Source organism: Pelodiscus sinensis, chromosome 9 (genome assembly GCF_049634645.1).
Source record: "Pelodiscus sinensis isolate JC-2024 chromosome 9, ASM4963464v1, whole genome shotgun sequence".
NCBI lineage: Eukaryota > Metazoa > Chordata > Testudines > Trionychidae > Pelodiscus > Pelodiscus sinensis.
The window spans coordinates 11662401-11683728 of NC_134719.1; the positions used below are offsets into that span (position 1 = coordinate 11662401).

Below are 21328 nucleotides of genomic sequence, written 5' to 3' on the forward strand. Positions count from 1 at the left end.
TAGCATGACAACCCTGACTTCTTCTAGGGCTGTAAAAATGCATTTTTAAAATGTAACCATGTAGCTGCTAAAAATCCAAACCCTGTGGACTCTGCAGCAAAAAGTTAAATAAATGTTTATACTACAGAGTCCACAGCAAAGCTCCTTGGGAGCCAATGCGTAACCTGTGGCAGGGGGGTGGCTTGGCCCACCACGGACAGGGGCTGCTCTGGTGGGTCCTGCCACGGAGAGCAGGGAGCTGCTCCAGTCCCTACTGGTTAATCAGAACTGGTAAGCCTCACTTGGTAAGGGTGAGGCTTACCAGTTAACCTTTTACATTCCTAACCTATGCATTTTTTTTGTTTTTTTTAAGGGTGTGGAAACCATTAGACTTCTGCTGCAAACTAGAGAAGGCATTTTAAACAAAAACCAAACCTCTGCAGTTTCCTTAATCAGTAAAAGGAATTTTAATAGCGGATGCAGGCTCTGTCTATACTGCGGGGTCTATAGCAGCACAGCTACAGTGCTGTAGCTAGGCAAGAATAGCCCTGTAGTGCAGATGCAGACCACAGTGATGGAAGGGGGTTTCTAGTAATACCATGTCTGCAAATGATGGTAGGTACACAGAGGACAGCATTCTTCCCTCAACCCAGCTGCATTTCCACCAGGATTTGATCACATGCAGTCCTTGGGGGGGTGACTTCCCCCCCCCCCCAACATCTGAGTGCTCTCGCTCCTTTGGTCTATATGCTAAGTTTAGAGAGGTTCTATGGCACTCTATTGGCTGCAGAATGGCAACTCCAAGTTTGGTGTCACAGTCGGCAATGTTTCTCCTCCTGAATGAATCCTTGTTGACGGGCGAGCTATGACAGGTAGATTGGATTTGCAGGAAACCAAACCGTGTGTGAGAGATAGTTGGACACACTTGTCTTGAAAGGATCTGATCCAGCTTCCAATGAGATCAATGAAAGGCTCTTTTGGTGGTATCAGGCCAGAATGAAGCAGCGCTGTGAAGAACTGTACAGTGCACAAAGATTTTGGGGGAGGGTAGTTGGTTGGGTTGGTGTCGCTAGGTTTAAAAGTTTTTAAGCTAGAACAGTGCTTTTTTTTTTTTTTTTTTTTTTTTAAGTGCCGGTACTCCAGGGGAAAAAGTTGTTGAGCTCTTACTGGAGGCGCTGGTACTCCGTACCAGGCAGTACCATCACGAAAAAAGCACTGAGCTAGAATCTCGGGAGGAAGAACAATCAAAGGGAGGTGCACTCAAGTTACATGAGTCTCAAACACTTGCTGCTTCCTGTCTTCAGATTCCTCCTGTTTGCCCTCCATCTAGCTTTGCTCTGCTCTCTGGCTTCATTTCAGGAAGGCCTAATGGACAGGTGCGGCTTCAGAACTTTGATTCCTAATTTCCCTTGCCTGCTCAAACTGCTGCTTCCCCCAACAAAAAACAAATAGAGCTTTGCATGTTGTTTTAATCCCCTCTCCTGATCTCTTTTATTTGTTAGTGAGATGGCTAAGGGATTGCTTCCTGTGGGTTAGATGTTGTAATCGACTGATGTGCTGTAGCAGGTTAGCATGTAATGTAACGTCTCATACAGAGCTAAATGCTCAGGCCTTTGTGCTTTCTCCCACTGATGAGTGAAATTGTGTTCATGTCATTGGGTCTCTAAGCCCCTTACTTTGCGGTATGATTGGATTTTAACAAACTGTTTTCAAATTCTAATGGTGCTTTCTCATTTGGAAATATATAGGATGTAGGTGGATTTTTTTTTTTCAGTTATCTTGGATCTGTAATCTGATATCCAAATTGCTGCTATTTTAATAAGGATTTACTCAGACCAGTTGCTGGGAAGAAAATATTCTTGGTTCTTTGAGATTTCCACACATCAGTGGCAGTGGAGAACACTCTGCATGGATTGCATTTAAATGAAGTAACTGTAAGGAACCATTCCAGACAGTGTCTGGAGAGGTTGAAGTCTACCTTTTTTTTTTTTTTTTTTTTTTTTTTTAATGGCTGGAATTTTTTATCCATGTGAACATGTGGTGTGTGGCTGTGGGTTAGGAGGAATCTACTGCCAGTGTGAAGGCACAACCCAGGGCACAGGTAAGAGTGGCAACTATATACTATCCGGTCTCGGAACCTCGCTTCTTATTTGAGGGCAAATGCCTCTGGGTGAAGAATGAAGATAGCTCAGATTCCATGCTCAGTCGGTCTTCGCTTCTTATGGTGTCTCATAGGAACAGTAGCTCACTGGGAACGGGTGGTCTGGGGTGGAAAAAAAACCTGTTCATTTCAAGCAAGCCACTAAGCAGTATTGGGTTGGCAGCAAAACTGACCTTAGCTAGATTTGATCCAGTGGCAAAAAACTTCCTTAAGTCTTTGTTAATCCCTAAACCATCCAACCATCCTCTGTTTAATTGTGGTATGTCTTTACTGCCCATAGTTAGCTCAGGGAGGGTGTTTAATACCCGTTACAATATATATTGTAACTTTTGTGAAACAAACCAGAGATTCTTTAGATTCCCCCGCCCAAAACACACACCCAAAAATGGCTGCTGCTGTCATACACAATAAAGCAAGAGAAATAAATACAAATGCATGAGTGATACGTTTCAAATATTGTGTTTAATATCCCAAATTACTCTAGTTTTAAAAATGGCTAATGAACTGGGAAGAGTGGGGGGGAAAAATCTATCTGATGATGGACACTGGTTTCCCACAACTCCAGCCCAGATTCTTGCCTTAATGAGGGATTCCTAACACTGAAAAAAGAAACTAAGGAAATGTCAAGAATAAGTACAACCCAAATGAGACTCAACTGCTCCAAGAAGCTGCTACCAGCAAATTTGTGTTGCAAGTCCACCTAACGTGAATCAGCAACAATCCTCTTGAAGTGTTGTAAAGAACAGTCACCCCATTTTTGGCCTTGCAGGTAGAATTCTCTGTTTGTTTTCTGTCTTTTAAGGCCAGAAGGGATCATTACACTCATCTAGATCAATCTCCTGCCTGATACTGGCCATAAAATTTCACCCCCAAATTCCTGTTTCAAGGCCAATATTTTAGGGGTTGAAACTAGACCAACTCTTTTAGAAAGACTTCCAGTTTTGATGTGCAGATTCCAAGTGCTGCAGAATTATGATCGGTTTCAGTGGTTAATTACCTGTTCCATTAAAAAAATAAATTGGAGGTTTTTTGACATGGGGCATATAGTGGAGGTACTAACATTTCTTGACTATCTGAAATGCCTGTTGGAGCAAATTAACTTCAGTGGAAGACCTGGCTATACAAGGATTGGGCTCCAAAGGGAAATATTTTTACAGCCAAATCGGAACCCCTAAGTCTGTCAATAGGCTGAAAGAAGCAAGCATAAAACTGCCTGTTATGCTACAGCTAGTTTCCTGTTTACTACAGCAGCTGCATATATAGCCTTAGGAACGTTAGTGTGTGTTAAAACAAGCCACCAATAACGTATCAAAGTATCCAACTCCTTCTTAGGCACACGCACACTTTTGTTTCGACCAGTTTCTAGACTGGGGATTGAATTAAAGATCTTATTTGTTTTCTGTTTCTCTCTTCTTGGAAAACATATGGCCCTTGAAGTTTTTGAGACCTCCCCCCCCAAAAAAGGTTTATTATACAAAGGGTTTTTTATGGAGCACCTAAGAGATGCAACAAGAACTTGGCAGTCTGCTTGCAGATACTGTAATGCATAATTAATTCTCTTCATTAATTTATTAAGAACTGGGGATACCCCATTATGAAAACAGTGAGTTGCACACTCAGTTCACTGTACAGATATTAGATACGTTTACTACTACTATCTTCTATGTCCCATATCAGGTTTAGAATACATTGGATTTTTGTCCTCCTTCCCCATCCCAAACAAGTTCCTTTTTGGTTATGTATGACTCCATGAATTCTCTAATCCTAGCTGATCCCTAACCATTTGTCTAAAATAGCAGTGATGTATGTGAAAGACCAAGTCTGTTTTGAGAGTTCATCTTTCCATTTCTTGAAGTTATCAGCTAGTGGGATAATTCCCTTAAAATATGTGGAAGGGATGAGCTCACTTTCTGTAACTTCACATTTCTGCCGATTCATTTTCATATATATATAATTTTTTTTTTTTTGAAGACTGATGGGTTTTTTTTGGTTTTGTTTTTGTCCTTGGATGGAGCAAAGTCATCTGTGCTGTTGGTGCCTTGGCAAAGCCTGACAATATCAATAAACAGCTTATTATATAATAACCCCTCAAGCTAGAGATGGCCAAACTTGTGGTTCTTTCTCACCCCTTCTCCTCCATACTGTTGCAAAACCATGATTTTAAATAAAGTAAAACCAAATGGTTGGGAGAAATCCATGCCCTTTAAAACATTCCAACTTGTGCAGCTGAGCAATGCTGTGTGTGTGTGTGTGTGTGTGTGTGTGTGTGTGTGTGTGTGTGTATATATATATATAGAAGGTTAGAAATCTCTACTGCAGCAGCACTCTCAGGGTTACACAGACGTGTGTAGGGAAACGTCTCCGCAATTCTTGTGTAGAGCAGGGAAGGGGGGGGGGGAGGAAGGGGAGAAGGGGCATCTTGAAACTGCTGGCTGCTGGTTGCTGATTGGCGGAACCCTGTGTCTCAGCGTTCCATCCATGGAACCCTCCTCCCTCTGCTTTGTCCATCCCGGAAGGAATTTCCTCTGCTGCTGCTTCTATTGTTGTTGTCGCCGCTGCTCTCCTGCCTGTTTTGGTCAGATCAAGTAACCATAGTATCAAAACTGTGACCCACTGTCCGCGGCATTTTATCCCAAATACCCTTTCCTCTACCCCCACTCCCACCTCCTTTTGCATGTTACTTATTATGACTTCATAGGACACAGGAAAAGGGTCTGGCTTTTCCCACTGCAGAGATGGTTTCAATTAAACGTGTGTGGGGCTTGGTGTGGTGGGTTTCAGTTCTCCTCGGTGACCAGATGCACAACTTACGTGCTCTTGTCCACCTCCCTTCCTCTCTTTAATTATTATAAAAAACATTGCAAGTTCCTTCCCTCCCTCCCCGCTGCTCCGGGCGGGGTTAGAAGAATCTCAAGCGCAAAGACACCCTGGCTTACCCTGCCCAACTGGGGGCTGCTTGCAAATCTTTGTGCACAGTTGCCAAATCCTGTTTCCTCTTGCATGGAAACTCCTTCGCTCTGGGACCAGTTCTAAGGCAGCTTCCCCATTTAAAAAGGGTTGTATTGCAATATATTTCAAATCCAATTCTAACCATCTCTAGCTCTCGGTCCAGTAACTGTCTCAAGAGGTCTGTGGCTGTTTTTTGACCCCCCCGGGGGGGGGGTTAGTGTAGTAATACCTTTTTCTGTCTGTGTGCAAGGAAAGAGCGAAATCACTCAGCTGCATTGGTGGGTCAATGCTATTTTTGTTGCCCATTAAGCTGCAAAGGGAGCAGAGAGAACGGAGGAAGAACAAATATCTGGGAAGGTGGAAACTAGACTTCCCTAAGTGTGTGATGGGCAGAGGGAAGCTGGGAAGTGTAATGCCCTGCCGGAGACCCTGACACTTCTGTTCTGTAGTCCCAGCTCTCTCTTCTCCTCCCCAGGGCTTTTGTGTTGGCTAATTCCTCCTGAGGCTGACATTTGGCACTGGGGATGGGAGGAGGAAAAGGATGGAGAGCTGGGGGGAGGTGGGGGAGACATCCTGAGAACATGAGACTTCACCATGGGCTCACGTTAGAAGTTCGGAGCAACACTGCCCCCTGGAGGCATCTGCGTGATACTTCAGTTCTCTGCCCAAAGGGAAGACTTTCCCTACTTGGGAGGGTCTGTTTTTTTGTGTGGGAGAGGTAATGTGGCATGAGGGATGATCGAGCCCATTTGCTGTGCCTGGCTGCAGTCAGGCATTTTTAATCCCCATGGCTGGGTGAGCAATCTTTGTCCCTCTGCTAGTGTTATATAAGCACTTGGAAGCTGGGGGCAGGTGTGTGGGAAGCATATTCCATACAGAAGAATATATTCGCTTTAGAAATAGACTCTAGTGGGGACTGGGAGCCACCTAGATGCTCAGAACTTATGCTTAAATGTAGAGGTGGTGGGGAAGGGAGAGGAGAGGAGCTGGGCTGGGAGGTGGCAGGAGCCAAGCATGAATCTATAGCATATGATTGCTAGGAAACAGCGTGTCCTCACAGGTATGAGGGAAGAAAGCATGTAGTTACTGCTGTTGTCAGGAAGAGGGTTAACTTCTTAACTCCCTACCCCCACGTTTTGGATGCAATCTGGAATGGCGAGGCAGTCTGGACACACAAGTGCGTTCAGAAAAATGTATTTTTCTCTTACGTGTGTGGAAAATGTAGCATTTGGCCCATAGAAAAGGGAACTATGCAGCTGCTGATACTGCAAACACCTCTGCCCTGACCTGGAGAGAATACCGAAGGGTGAGGGGCTGACATCTCATCTGCTTAATCCATCCTGGGGGTACCTGAGACTGCCCTGTAGATTGAACTCCACCTGTGCTACTCTTGGCTAATGTGTGTAAGTTTGAGGTGAATTCAGAGCTGGTGAAGGGTGCCATGTGGTGTTATCTTCTGCCCTCAGGGCGTACAGTCAATAAGCTTCCCCCTGGTGCTCCCTGCCAATATGTGTTTTGTTCTGGTGTGTGTGTGTGTGTGTGTGTGTGTGTGTGTGTGTGTGTGTGTGTGTGTGTGTGGTGTGTGGGTTTTTTTTTGGTGAGGGGGACTACTAGTGGTCAGGCTGGTTTATGTGTTTGGTTTACGGGTCATCCATTGAGATTGTAGGACCCTTGTGGGCAACAGAATGGGAGTGTTTGTCTGAAATGTCATAAACAGGCTGGGAGGGGAAGGATATTGGATTCGGCTGGGTCACTGAGACAGGAGACTCATTAACTCCCCTGGATAGTTGGCAAGATGGGAGTGGCTTTCTGGGAAGGAGGATCTTTTGAGTAGCGTGCAGATGGGGTGAAGCAAGTGGGAGCCTGCCTGGGGCTCCCTGCAGCATCCACAGGCAGGATCCAGTTGCTTGGTGGGCCAGATTTGGCCCAGGCCTGATCTAGAGTATAGGCTGAGCCTTCCTGAGGGAGGAGCCCTAAGGTAGTGGGTTTGAGCTGATCTGTTCCATTATTATTTTACTGAAAAGGAATGCGCTAGTCTTTAGGGTGCTGTATGGACTGTGTTTGTAGAGGAGGCTGGGAAAAGCATGGCCAGATGTTCAAAACTGCAGCACCCTGAGTGTCGTTCGGTGGCTATCAAGCAGTTTTTGTTTGGTCATGGATGAAATGGTCACTGAGGTGCGTTCGAGCCAACTGCATGTTTCCTCTAGTTGTCTAAAACTTTTTTACATATCCGAGCTCTGTCTAAATATCAAATGTTGTGTTTTTTTTTTTTTTAAATGTCCGGGCATGATATTTGGATTTAGAAAATTAAATAAATATCAATGGAGGGTTGAAAAACAGGTTACCTAGTAATTGAATTTTCCTCCCTGCAGCTGAAGAAAAATTAGCCCGCCTGCTATCTTGAGCAGTCTGAGTTTGAGAACTTATCAGTGTGTGTAATAGCTTAAAGGGTGGCATGACAGTTATCCACTCCTCCTTCCTTTTTGTGTTCCTTTTCAAATGAATGTAGTGCCAGTAAAGTCTACAGGATTGACAGCTCTGTGCAGCCAGCAGTGTATATCCAGACAGCAGACTGCACCAACAGGACAATGTGATGGTGCCACCTTCTTGTGGAGGGGATCCCAGCCCAACAGATAGAAAGATAACTTGAGTCTTTATGGCCCTGTGGGGGTCTTCGCTCCTCACACTGCTCCCAGTTGGCTGAGAGAAGTGATGTGGACACTTGTCCACCAGGAACTGGACTGAGCTCACCAAAGGATGCCACAGACTACTGGCTGCTCTCTGATAACCACTGGAGTTTGTTTGGCTGATTCAAATTGCAGGTGAGAGGCTTTGGATCCTATTGCTACACAGCAGGGCAAGTGTCGTGGTAGAACCAATGTCTGTTTTTTGGGTTCTGGATCGTTAGCTTTCCAAGCACACGCTATCACAGGGGTCTTCAGCTCCCAGCTTGCGGGCCAGCCTAAGCTGGAGCGATTGCACAATTTGGCCCAAGACTCCCTGCAGGCTGGGGGGCGGATCCTGTCCATGATCTGCCCCTATGACCCGCCCACAGAAGCTGTGGGAAAGTGGAGTTCTCTGGGCAGGTGCGCTAGCTCCTCAAGCTGCAGGGGAAGTAGAGTACAGAGGAACTAGTGCACCCGCCCAGAAAACTCCACTTCCCCTAAAGCTCCTGCCGCCACAGGGAAGTGGGGGGCACAACTGCTGCTGCCGCATAGCACCAAGCCCCCCTGGGTGTGATCCCCAAAGCTGCTTGAAAGGGGCTGGGGTGCCATGGCAGGGAAGATGGGTCAATGGCAGGAAGGGGCGGGGCTTGGGTTAGGTAATTGACAGCTCCTCCCCAGCCCACTTGGAGTCCTGTGCAATCCAGCCTAAGTGCTTCAGCTGGGCCAGGAGTTTGAGACCCTGCTCTAAAGGCTGCAGCCATTTTGTGCTCTGAGCATCCGCAGCACGCAGAGAGGACACACTCCATGCTCTCTCCTGGAGATGCCAATCTTGTTCTGTGTTAGGCTTTCTCTTCTCTAATGCACATCTCCTGCCAGTGGAAAACATGCCAGTGGGCTTGACTAGAACCCCTGTGCCTGCCAGTCAACCACCTGACATACTGGTTTTCATCTGTGGCCACATAGGCAAAATCAGTACACCAGCCCACGAATGAAGGCACGCGGTGTGGAGCTGAGTTTTGTTGTTGCATGGGGATAACAAGGTCCATTCAGATTTTTAGATGTCACTGTAGACACGGACTAGCCTAGGAGTGGGTGTTGCCCTCTAGGCTCCATGGCTGTGTTCCTTGCAACCAAGATACCAGAGCAAGGCTTTCAGCTATGCAAAGTTAGGTGCATTAAATTAGGTGGGTGCATTTTCACATGTCCAATTTACATGTATAAACATGGATGAGCACATGCCAGAGTGAGATTTGTGCATTCCTGTGGGTAGCTAGCTGGCTATTGGCATGTGCAGACACCTGAGGCATACCGTATATGCACCCAGGATATACAGAAGTCAAGTCAAGCATGGGAAGTGGTTTGTGTGCTGAGAGAGAAATTACGCATGCCTCGCTTTGAAAATCTGCTCTTCTTTGCTGTAGTGGGGGAAGTCTATTACAATTGCATCCTGTTGGATCTGGCTCATTTTAGCAAAATGTCACGGAACGTGTCCTATCGACTCTGAAGGTATCCAGGCTGCACTGAGAGCAAGGAAAACCTGCCTCTTTGTAGGCAAGGATACACCAGTGTAAGTGTGGGCAGGCACACTGGGAAGGCTGCTCTTACACTGGCGAACTAGACCCGCTGGTCTTAGAGGCTGCTAAATGCTTTTCAGTTCCATGGGTTTCAAGGCATGATTGATGGGGAATGTGGGCTGGGCCAGGAGATGTCTAGCAGCAGGAGGATGAGGACGGTGGTGTGGATTCCCATCTCCGCAAGCAATGTGAGAGACTAGCTAAAGAAGAGGACCCAAGCTTTTGATTTACACTCAGATGCTAATAGTTTTCCCGTTTGGTGGGCCTTTTTGGAGATGTCTATAAAACTACTCTGTAATCCGGTTTCCAAGCCACGGGGGGTGGGGGTGTGTGTGTGTGTGTGTGTGTGTGTGTGTGTGTGTGTGTGTTTTGTTGAGGGTGAGGTGGATGGAAGACCATTTTCTGTGTGTAACTACAGTTGTAGCGCGACCACCTAGTGCAGGCGATGAGTAGCACTTATGTCCAGCCTGTGGCATGTGGGACCATGCAAAGCATAATGGGTCACTTCTACCAAAATACCTAGAGTCCTTTCAAAACCCTGTGTCAGTACTGGGGTCAAGTGTGGGCAGCCAAGGGGCTGCAGGGCAGCTGTGCCCGAGACTAACTCTAAGAAAGTGTTAGAAGCTCCATCATTTGGGACATGAAAAAAAGATTGAACCTCAGATAGTCACAGAAAGGAACAGCCCTGCACTAAGGCATCCAACTTAGGGTTACCCACTTTCTACTGGCACAAAACTGAACACTGTAGCCCCCCTTTTCCCCAAGGCCATGCCCCCATTCACTACATTCCCTCTCCCACAGTGGTCTGCTCTCCTCCCACCCTCATTTTCACTGGGCTGGGGTAAGGGGCTGGGATGTGGAGTCTGGAGTGGAGCTGGGGATAAGAGGTTTGGGGTGCAGGAGGTGACTCAATTCAGAATACAGGAGGGGATGGTTGAGGCAGAGGATTGGGGTGCAGGTGGGAGTGCTCTGGAGAGGGTTGGGGTGCAGAAGGGGGTACAGGCTCTGGACTGGTGGTGTGGGCTTTGGAGTGGGGCCAAAGATGAGGGAATTGGGGTGCAGGAGGTGGCTCCTGGTTGGAAGGGGGCTCAGTGCTAGATGGGGAGGAGGGCTGGGGCTTGGGCTTACCTGGGTAATAGCACTAAGGCAAGCTACCTCATGCCTGCCTGTCCTGGGGCCCCACGCTGCACCCCAGAAGCTGCCAGTAGTTCTAGGCCCTAATCAGGGGAATTGAGGTGGAGGCTCTGCTACACGCAGACCTTGCCCACAAGTATCGCCCCCCAGCTCCCATTGGCCAGAAACTGGCCAGTCGGAGTGCAGATCTGGTGCTCAGGCCAAGGGCAGTGCATAGAGCCCCATGGAGTTCACCCCTTCCCCTCTCCCCAGGAACAGAACCATTCCAGGGAACAGCGAGGTGCCCCAGGACAGGTAGAGACTAGCCTGCCTCGGCACCGCTTCGAATGGCCTTTTTGGTGCTGCTGACCAGAGCCATCAGAGTCCCTTTTTCTACAGGTGTTCTGGTCAAAAACTGGTCACCATAACCTCAATCTGGATGACCAGCATGTGCCTTCCATGAATTGCAATCATGAGGCATCCTTGCACAGCATGCGAGAACAATCTCATTTGGTAAACTTGATATTCGTATTGCTGCAGTGCCCTGGGTCCCTGTTCTACTTGTGTGGCACTGAAAACTACAGCAAGCAGGGGAGGGATTTGCAACCACGTGTCATTGACACTGGGTGGGGTTTGGGGCAAAAAAATCCTCCAAGGGGTGAAGTCCAACAGGAAAAAAGAAGGCAGGCTTCTGAGACTGGTGGGGCGGGGAAAAAACCCAGCAGGCTGCGGCTGCATGAGAAAAGTCCAAAGTCGCTTGTAATAAGTTCATTTGGCGGCCGCAATGGGTTTTAGAGCTGGTTTGCTGATCCTTGTAGCCAATTAGGCAGGCCAGCTGCGCTCTTTAGGTTGCCCGGAGACTGGCTGCAGGCCCTGGTCCCTGACAGCAATAAGGTGAACTTCATCGCTATGGAAAGTGTCTGAATCCTCCTCTTGTAAATTCTGAAGCAAGGCTTTGAGAGTAGGGCAGCATTAATACAGGCTAACTATGGCCTTGTTTTTATTACATTCCTAAGGGAATTCGCTGCCCCCACCCCAAATTTTGGGCACAGTGTTTTACAACATGGAAAATTTTATTTGTTAACAAATGTGCTGCAGGAAACCTCTGTTGCCACTTGGCCCAGGGCCTGGCCCAGAAGTACCCTGGCCCCCTGTGCTATGCATAGATGCCAAAGTTAGGAGTGTGTCGGGGGCTGCAGCACCCCTGGCTGGAAGTGGTTTCCATAGATTTCAGCACCAGGATCCAAGTGTGGAGGGGCTTAGTGTGAGGGGATCCAGATGTGGGAGAGACATTTCTGGGTGGGAGGCTTGTCGGGGAGGGTTCTGGGGCTTGATGGGGTGGAGGGGTTGTCTATGGGGGGGGGAGAAATAGGGCTCGGCAGAAGGGTGTTGTCTAGGTGCGGGGATTGGGGGTGTCAAGAATCAGTTTGGGGGGCTTGGTATGGGGATCAGATGTAGGGGGTAGGGCTTGCATAGTTGAGGATTCCATGGGTCTGCTTAATGGGGGACCTCAGCTGCTGCCGAGGGGGTGCTGCATGCCAGGCTCCCATTCCCTGTTTTTTCTTCTCCATCCCATTTCCCTCCCCTTCCCCCGTTTCACCCCCTCTTCTTTCCCCATTGCCTCTTTGCCTCCTTGCCCAGCCCCGCTATGGCCATCACTGAAAGGGTTCCAGCACGCAGAAGGGGAGCACAACTGGCACCAGGACCTAGGAGGTGGCATTCAGCTGCGGAGTGAGTGGAGTGGAGACACAGCCTTTTTCATCTGGGAAGCTCTGCTTTGCAGAAACTGGGAGGGGGGCAGTGGCAGGTAACACCATGTGACATCCCTCAAGTCTCCCCTCTGTTTGGGGGGGACGATTCTCCCCCCCCCCCAGATCTGCAACCAGGGTCCTCTTTCCCCCTCCATGTCTGCAGGGAAGCACAAAAATACTGCAGATGGGACTAACGTGCGACAAGGTCCTAGCAAAGACCAGGCTATTTGCTGCTCTCAAATGGGTTAACAAGTCGAGATCTGCTATGCTCCCCCACAGCCACCTCAACCCTGCCTGTGGTAGCAATGTCCTGCTGTTGGCTCACTCACATTAAGACGGCATCTTCTCTTCGGAGTGTGGAACTACATTGCCTGGCTTCTCGACAAGTTGGCAACTTCTAGCATTAGGAAAAGGATCGTCTAAATGAAACCTCCTCTGAGAATCCCATTGTTACCTGACCTTGCAGCAGCTAGATATGTACTCAACCCAGTGACTTCAGTGCTGGCTTCTATCTCTACAAGTCTGATCTCTTTTAGGTCTGATGTACACTCCTGTAGGCCCTCCAGCTATATGAATAACATAACTGAAGTCAACATATTTAAGTCTGCTTACTGTGGTATCTTTTCCCTGGGAAGAGGGTGGCTGATGCTCTCCTGTCAGCTCTGCTTACTCTTCTCATTTTGGTGGTGTAACAGAGTCTACAAGAGAGGTCTCAGTGGTCGATTTGTCGTGTCTACCCTGCTGGATCGATGAACCCACGGCCTGTCGATCTGGTGGGTAGTGGAAACATGCCCCGAGTGAGATGCTAAATGGGGAGTGAGTTGCATGATTTGAATACCCACATTTGAAGCACTGTGGCCTGGCTGGCTGGTTGTTGCTGCAGTTCAGATCAGCTTTCTGTGAGCAGGTTGGAGTAGATTCCATCCAAAGAATGCAGATGTTCCTTGATTCTAAACTCTGCTGGAAAGGCCAACTTGTGTTCTGTTGATGGGGCTTTTCCCTTCGGCTGCAGCTCTGCGTGAAGGATGAAGGGTGGCTGCATCTGGTTCTGCTGCATTTATAACCCTCTCTGGGGAAGAATGTCTTAGTCTGCCCCAAGACGCTGGTCCATATAAAAGTTTTGCGTGTGTTGCTGCTTCTAGCTGATGGACTTCAAGGGTTTAGGGGTCCTGTGTTCAAACCCTGCATTTGGCCCTGATGGGTTAGGTTACGTGTGTATGTAGTTGGGATGATGTGTTTAGTCAGTGTTTGGCTGGGTGGTGGTGGTGGGGGGGGGGAGTTGATAAGGGAGACCATTAACTTTGTCTTGTTGCTTGCTGAAGGTTATTTGAGATTTTCATTAAAGATCTGAATGGCTGTTACAACTATGTTCGCCCTCTATTGAGCCAATGAACGTGACTTTTTAAAAAAAGTTCTTGTTTAACATACTCTAAGAAGCAATGAAGCTGCTGATAGGTCAGAGTCTTTGCTCAAAAGTAATTAACAAATTTAATCAGTAGTGTCATGACATCATTAAATTTCGATTTCTTTGCACGAGAAGTCCACTGACGAATGATACCACGAAAGAACCCGCACATCTGGGAAGCAATGATCATTTTTCACAGGAGCACAAAATCCAATATTTTGCCCTGTAGTTAACTCAGCTCCATCACTTGTAAAGAAGGAGTTTCAATTTATGTAAAGCAATCCACTTTAGTCACATGTAACTGGTGAGTATCAGAGAGATCCTGCCCTTTTGGGGTATTTTTCAAATGAAGCTATTTATAGTCTGCTCTTCCCTCTTGCAAAAAGAGAGAACAGAAGCTGTGGACCACCAATAGTCCCTGTACGCCCATCAGTGGGCAGACGTCCTAATGCCACATGTGGTGGTTCTGCAGGTGGGAGTCAGAAAAATTCACAAGCAGCTTTTTAAAAGGTGAATCGAACAGTAGTGATACCTGGTGGAAGTAGAGATGTTCTGGATAGTGCTTGAATTTTGGCTTTTTTTAATCCTTAAAAAAATAGCTTGGTACAAAGTGTTGGATTAATGACATCAGAAACTTCTTATGATTATTTATGAATATGTATTACAGGAGAGTCAGCAAAGTTCTCAGCTCAGGGCCCCTGCGTAATGAAAATTTTAGACACACAGCAAGACCCCACTGCTGCCTCAAATTTCAGCCTATATTGATGGGTTCTATTCCCCGCCCGCTCTCTAGGTCACTTGGACTGTGCCCTCTCCGCTGTACCATGCAGAGCAGTGTTCCCTCTTTGTTTGCCAAATGAAAGCAGCAGCATAAGCTTCCTCTGCTTTACCCTACTGGTACCTCAAGTTAGCTTAGTTCTGCAGAGACCCTATTCAGTGATGGCTAGTTCTTTGGCTTCCCTACTGAGACTGTCAGTACGGGATGTGGGCTCTGGGTGCACATTCATGAGACTGTCTCACTTTGCAGACACCAGGGACAGCATCAACCCATGATTTAGCTTCACGCTGGTGGCTCCGATGGGGCTTTGTAGCCTCCTGCAGTCATCTGTTGCTTTGTAGTGTTCCATCACTAAACAGACCTTGAATAGCTCCTGGCCCTTCAGTAGGGTCTCTCCATACTAAACTCCATAGAGCAATATGATGTTTCCTTCATAATCAGTTGCTTGGCCCGATGGGCTGGATTCACACAACTTCATGCTCGGAAGGTGAAATAAAAAGCCAGTTGTTGCCCTTTCCTGCTCCTCCTAGTGTCTAGCAGGGGCCTCTGCAGTTAAAGCCAGTCACCAGAAATATCCCACTCCTCTTTCCTGAAGAGATTCAATTCCAGGATTCATTCTCTTCCCCCTCCACTGGGAAAGCTGGCAGAGCTGGAGCTCATGTTTCTCTGTGAAATCATGATCCCAACCCTCCACAAATCTTGCCACAGCTATTCAATCAGAACTTGCTGTTTGGAATAGAAGAAAACAACACTACATAGTCCTATTTTTTGTTCCAGCTACACCAGACTAACACGGCTACATTTCTATCTCTATTCTGAACAACTTGGTGGTATCTTTATACATCCCAGAGGAATCCTGAGGAATCCCAGCAAAACTTTTTTTGGTGATGGTTGTTTTAGTTCTTTGCCACTCTTTCCCCCCCCCCCTCAAGCCAAAAACCTTCTAATGGGAGAGCTCATTCCCATACAGGGAAATATTCTTAAAAAAGGTTTCTGGTCATTCTTTAGAGATGCAAAAGTCTCTGTAAGTTGCATCTTTTGTTTTACCTTGGCTCAACCTCCATGCAATTGGCTTCTTTGTTAATAGTTCACCCTCACCACAGAAGAGATGGAATTGGATTTTCTACTCCTGGAAGCCCTTTGGTCAAATTTTACTCATTAAAGTCAGACAAATCTGCACTAAGAACATTTGAGTTTAAGGTAACAACCCCAGGATCCAGTCCCAAATACCTGCATTGAAGTCTGTGGTGTTACTTCACTGGTGGGATTTCGCCTCAGTCCTTCCTGAGTCTTTAGAATTCTGATTGGTAAGTTTCTATGTTTACCTTCTACAAATGGTTATTCTGTCTATTGAATTGTATCCGCTTTAATGTTTAGGAGCATTGGGAGGGGAGAGCGGAGGAGAGGAAGACTGCATTATTGTGTGTTATTTGAACGCTGCATTAGAGAGTCCCTCTGAAAAACTTAATCTCTCTGGGTAGGAGTTGATCAGGTTTAGTATAAAACTTGCAGTTCTTTGTCCTGTGACTTGCAGAGAGCAGGAGGAAGAATCAATACTTTTTTTGATCTCCTAACACATCTCCTTTAATGCATCCCTGTTAATTTTTCACACCAACTTGTAATGATGATTTTCCTTTTGAGGCGCTTTCCCTTTCATGTCGCCTTGGACAGGAAGCAGGTTTATTTGTTTGAGGTGTTGCTTTTCCTATTGACTTGTTTCTTGCTTTTCCCATCAATTATAAAAACTAAGATAACATGTAAAACCATAAAGCAAAACTACAGCTCATAACCTTTCACTTAACTTTTACATCTCTTTGGAATTTGGCTTGTGAGGGACTTACTTTCCCTTCTTAGGCTGTTTGTTTCTGAGTGACAAGCGATTATTTTCAAGAGGTTTGCTAAATGCAATGGAAAGCAATTTTTTTTTCTACACACGTTGAAGGGAGCAGCACAATTAGAGACACTTTAGATGCTTGACCTACGCTTAAGTCTCCAAACAAAAGTTGTAAAGATAGGTTTGATGTTTTTTCAGGCACAATTAGCATAATGCTGTAATTATGGTTTATAGCAGTTGTATTCCCCCAGCTATTACACTGACTAAATACATTCATCTGGGGTGTTCTGGCGTACTAGCTAAACATACACATTGCTCCCCCCCCAGTCTACTGGATGAATACACAGACACACACACACACTATGTTCTTGTTTCCAATCTATCACCATATGCCTGTCTTTTACAGTTCTTTGGTGCATGATGCTCATAGAGTGGATAATTAGCTAAATGAATTAATTGACATTCATACTTGTAATTAGCAAATGGTTACAAGCAGCTATTCTCTTTGGGACAACTAAAATTTCTCGGGGAGTAATGTTAAAATACTGTAAAATCATTAAGAGTAAATAATGAGGGCTGATGGTAATGCATGATTATGGAGGCTGTTTTCTTTCCCCAGTCATAAAGCCGTCCACATTGTAAACAAGCCTGTGCAAAAGAAAAGCATGCTATAAAATGTTCTGGAAACGGCCCCTCTCAGGAGATGCAGTGGAACTGAAGGATGTACTCCAGATGAAACCTGAGCCAGATGGATGGCATGCAATCAATAGCGTGTTGATAGCTACTGTGAGCACTTGTCTGTCTGCTATGACAAAATAAGGGCAGCGCCAGCTTTTGCTAACAGTTCTTTCCCAATATTTACCCAAGAGCTCTGGCAAATAAGAAAACTAGTAAATAAAGGCACACTGCAACCTGCACAGCTAATCTCTGGTCCACAGGTCCGGACTGGTGTTATGGCCTTGGAGGTGGACCTATACCATCGCAGGCTGTGGGTCAGAGGCATCTTTCTTGGGTAGAGCGTGGAGAGATGCTGAAGTCTCAGGTATCCGCTCTTGGTCCCCTCTCAGAGTTTAACGATTGCTTCAGTGACACATCACCAGCCCGCTGCTACCTGAAACCATGAGAAGAATGACTGTGCAAAATTCTTAGATCCTCTCTTCATACACTGGGCTTGCCTGATATCCCTTGCCCTGTCTGCGTGGGGACTCTGCACCTTTGGCTGTGGAGGATTTCCCCAGAAAGGGGCAGGTGGCCTCCTGCCCCAAGGGGCTTAGCTAAGGCAGCACTGCTTTGTCTGGTGGCCAGGACCCTGTAGCTGCAGGGCAGCCTGTGCTGAATCATTGCAGCTTCTGGCTCCTCCTCATGCTTTCCTGGTTCACCTTATTTACTCTTGTGGCAGCTCCAAAGAGAGCAGAGATTGCAGGGGCCTTGTGCGGAGAAACGTCTTCCAGTTGCTTTCGGTGGCTGGGAACCTGTCCCAGAGGTGTGCCAGCGGGGGCGGATGTAACTTGGCGCTGTATCAATAGGAGGGATGTTGCTTGACGTCAAGAGTTCTTGGCCTTTGTCTCCAAGAACCGCAAGCAGCTGCTTGCAGCCGGCTCCTGAATGAAGCAGCTCGGAGTCCCGTCCATTACTCCCCATGGTGCATTTCAAAGGAGGCTCTGAGAATCTGTGGGGTGCATTTGGGGAGCGCTCCCTCTCTGGGGCATGGCTGAGCAGATCAGATGGGGAGCAGGAGCAGCCTCGTAGACCCAGCGAATTCAGAGGGAAGGAAGAGCTGTGTCAGTTTTGTAGTGAAGCTCACCCGGCTCTAATTTCACATGGGGCATGACTTGGCAGCAGCTGCTTTGCCTCGCCACCTTAAGGCTTGTGCCTGGCACCACGGCTATGAAAGGAGTCAGTTTTTCTGCCCTCCTTGGAATTTCCCTGTGCAATCCCTGTCTGCTTGGGCTCTGTGCAGGGGACCACCGTTTGACCCTCTAATGAGGAGCGTGACTCAAACAGCTTGTGAGTAGAATTGGGTTGCCTCAGGCTGCTTGGGAGGCTCAGTACTCGATAGGTCCTGGGCCTGCACTGAGCAGGTGCAGTATCCTCAGATGTAGCACTTGATGTGGCGTCAGGACTGTTGTGGTGTTTGTAAAATATATGATGCATGTTGTTACTCACACAAAATTCTCTCATGCCCACACTCTGGAGACACACACCTTCACCCAGTTCCTCAGGCTCAAGCTGTAGCTTCCTGCAGGTTTGCAGGACCTTTTACCAGCAAAAGAGCCTTACACCGTAATATCCTTACTCTCCCTATTTATTGACAATTACCAAGCAAGCAGAATACACGTGCCAAGCATACTGTGCTGTGCTCACCTACCTGATCAAGGCAGGTGAACTTTCCCTGTTGGCCAGGTCAGTCTTGTCTGGATTCTGCTTGCAGCACATCACGGTCAGACCGTTCCGATCTTAGGCTGGGTCTTGGAAGTGACCAGGTCTTTCCTCTTCTTTCTGTCCTTCCTTCCTCTCCCTGCTGGTCCCTTGCTTGGACCCCAATTCTATATAGTGGAACTTGAGTCTGACTTAGCTATACCTTAACTAATCCTAACATATTGTAACACAATTCCCTAACCAATTATAGCCCACACCTTAATTGATTTACACCTAGCAAAATTAATTATACGGCAGATAGAAGCAATTAAAAACCAGACAGAGATGATACAGATAAACAATAGGAAGTGAGGACCATAATAATAGAATGAGGATTTCACAACCCCAAATTTGTCCAAGGAGTTTCTTGCTAGACGAAATGCTATCAAACTATTTTCTTTAACCATCTTGAGATCTGTTTCTTTATCTGGTGATAGTGGGTACCTTTAAGGCAGGGTCTTCGTCTTAACAACCTGATATTACACTACAGGTTAAACCTCTCCAGGTTGAACCTCTCTAATCTGGCTCTCTGATCCAGCAAATTTGTGGTCCAGCATGATTTTAGTTAGCTAGGTGACCACTTATCGTGGCCCAGTTTTCAGTAGTCCCATAAAGTTTATTCACAACCACCCGTTCTGTCTCTCAGCGTTCTGTGCTGTTATTTAGCTCTAACTTACCCCTCCATGTCTTCTAAAAGCCCAGTGTGCAGTGGACGTGTAGGTAATGCTGCTAGACAATATTGACCTCTCACGGTTCAGCAATTCTCTGGTTTGGCACCAATCAAGTCCTGAGTGAGCTAGACTAAAGAGGTTCATCCTGTATCAGCTTCTAGCTACATGGAACGAAGAGCAGGAATCTGTTCAAATCTGGTTGGAAACTAAGAGTTCTGTTTCAAATGCAAAACAGTTGTTCAGTGAGAGGTGTATAACTACTGTTTGCTTATGTCTTTACAGTGTGCTTGATGTTCAGTCTAATGCTAATGGAATCACAGATAGCTTCCACAGGCACCTAAAAGAAGAGGCTTAGAACATGAAAGAGTATGGCATTGAATTATTGTTATGAAACCTTTTCCCCAGTATCTTCAGCCAGGAATGTGTCTGATGTGGAAACATCACACCAATTAGATTATCTTGCTGTAGAAACTGTGACACTGTAGAAAACTTTCCTACGGGAATGGGCACAAACCCCATTGGTTGGGATGCATTTAAAACATGACTTGTCAAAGTGCAAGGAGATCGGTCTGACTTTTCTGGAAGAGAGAGCCTGGGATCAGAGACCGGATCACTGGTTGGTTGATCATCTTGTTAATGCTTAAGTTGCAGTAGAACCCATAGACCTCAACCAGGATGGATCCTATTGCCTGTGTGTGGGTGCACAATAAATTGCATTCCTTTCCCCAAAGAGCTTAACCTGGAAAAAAGAGACCCTGGGATGGAGGAGCCTAACCAACAGGCAGTGGTGGCAGAAAACAACCCAGATTCTTAGTAGTGAACGTAGTTTGCCACCTGCCCCACATCTGGTTGTGCTGTTTGGAAAAGAAATGGCACCAGGGTTGGAGTTGGGGCTGCGTCAACTGTGGGGAGATGGAACGTTGACAGCAGACAGTCAGCGCACATTGGGGTTGGGGAGAGGAGGATGGTAGGCTGTGATTTCTCTCCCCCCCCCCCCCGAATTCCAGCTAGGGACTGCTGGAAATATTTAGCACATAGCAAGGCAAAGACCAATTCATAGCTTGGACTCCTAGTGGCTTGTCCCGTAACAGCTAATGGCAACATGTCCTGGAGTGGAGGGAGATCTCAGATGACTTGAGAATCTAGAATATGTCTTGCAAACCCTGAAAGACCCATTCTGTAGAGAACCAGACTGCAGAGGCAGGGAGGTAGATGGGACGACCCTGTAGGTAGCACGTCTCTCCTTTCTCACCCTCCCATTTGGGCTTTTTATGTCTCTGTTGAAGAGGGCAAACAGGACAAGTGCATTGGTCCTGGGCTGATATTGAGCCTGCTAAAGCCTTGCCTGCGCTAAGAAAATATCCCTGGTGGCTGCAGCTGAGCTGGTGCTGAATGCGGGTTTAGTGAACAGACCAGGCCAAACTGTGTGCCCTGCACCATTTCGGAAGGTGTGATGAAAATCTGCCATGCTCATTGGTCGAGCTGCCCCCATGGCTGACAGTGGCTGTGCACAATGAGTAACGTGGCCTAGACAAGGCTGGAGGGACAAAGTCCAGCTCCGAATGAGAGTGAGCCAATGGCTGCCCCTTAAGCGTGGGACCCACCATTGTATGTATCTGGCAAGCCATAAAATCACATTCTAGCTACCAGGCTTTCTCCATTCTGATGCTCAGCTGGTCTGAAATGCCATCGGCACAGATTCTGTCCAAGGGCTTAGGGATTTCTCTGCCTTGTCTTTGTTTGTGGGCAGATAGTTTTAGGTTCTTCAATACACTTCAAAAGCTCAGAAGTTTGGTTCTTTAGTTCTTCCAGTGCCTGTACCTAAACTGGGTTCATGGGCTCGTTAGGATTTAACGTGGGGGTTGGCAACAGATTTGTGCTTTAAACAGTCAGCTGCTCTCTGTTCTGGATGGCCGGGGAGGGAGGAAGGAGTCTTTGCACCCTGCCCTCATCTCTCCACCATAATCTCTCAGCTCCCGTTGGCCCGTTTCTGGCCCATAGGAGTTGAGAAATTTTGCTGGGGGCAAGG

The 21328-nt window shown here is 47.0% G+C and overlaps 1 protein-coding gene and 1 long non-coding RNA gene across 2 annotated transcripts in view; both read left to right on the forward strand.

The window, feature by feature from the left end:
- ACOT11 (acyl-CoA thioesterase 11) overlaps positions 1-21328 on the forward strand; it is a 122598-nt gene that overhangs the window by 32556 nt on the left and 68714 nt on the right. The window lies entirely within an intron of this gene.
- LOC142830547 (uncharacterized) lies at positions 11140-13416 on the forward strand. Its single transcript, XR_012905864.1, has 3 exons — positions 11140-11336; positions 12084-12173; positions 12473-13416. It is a non-coding gene; the product is annotated as an uncharacterized LOC142830547 (long non-coding RNA).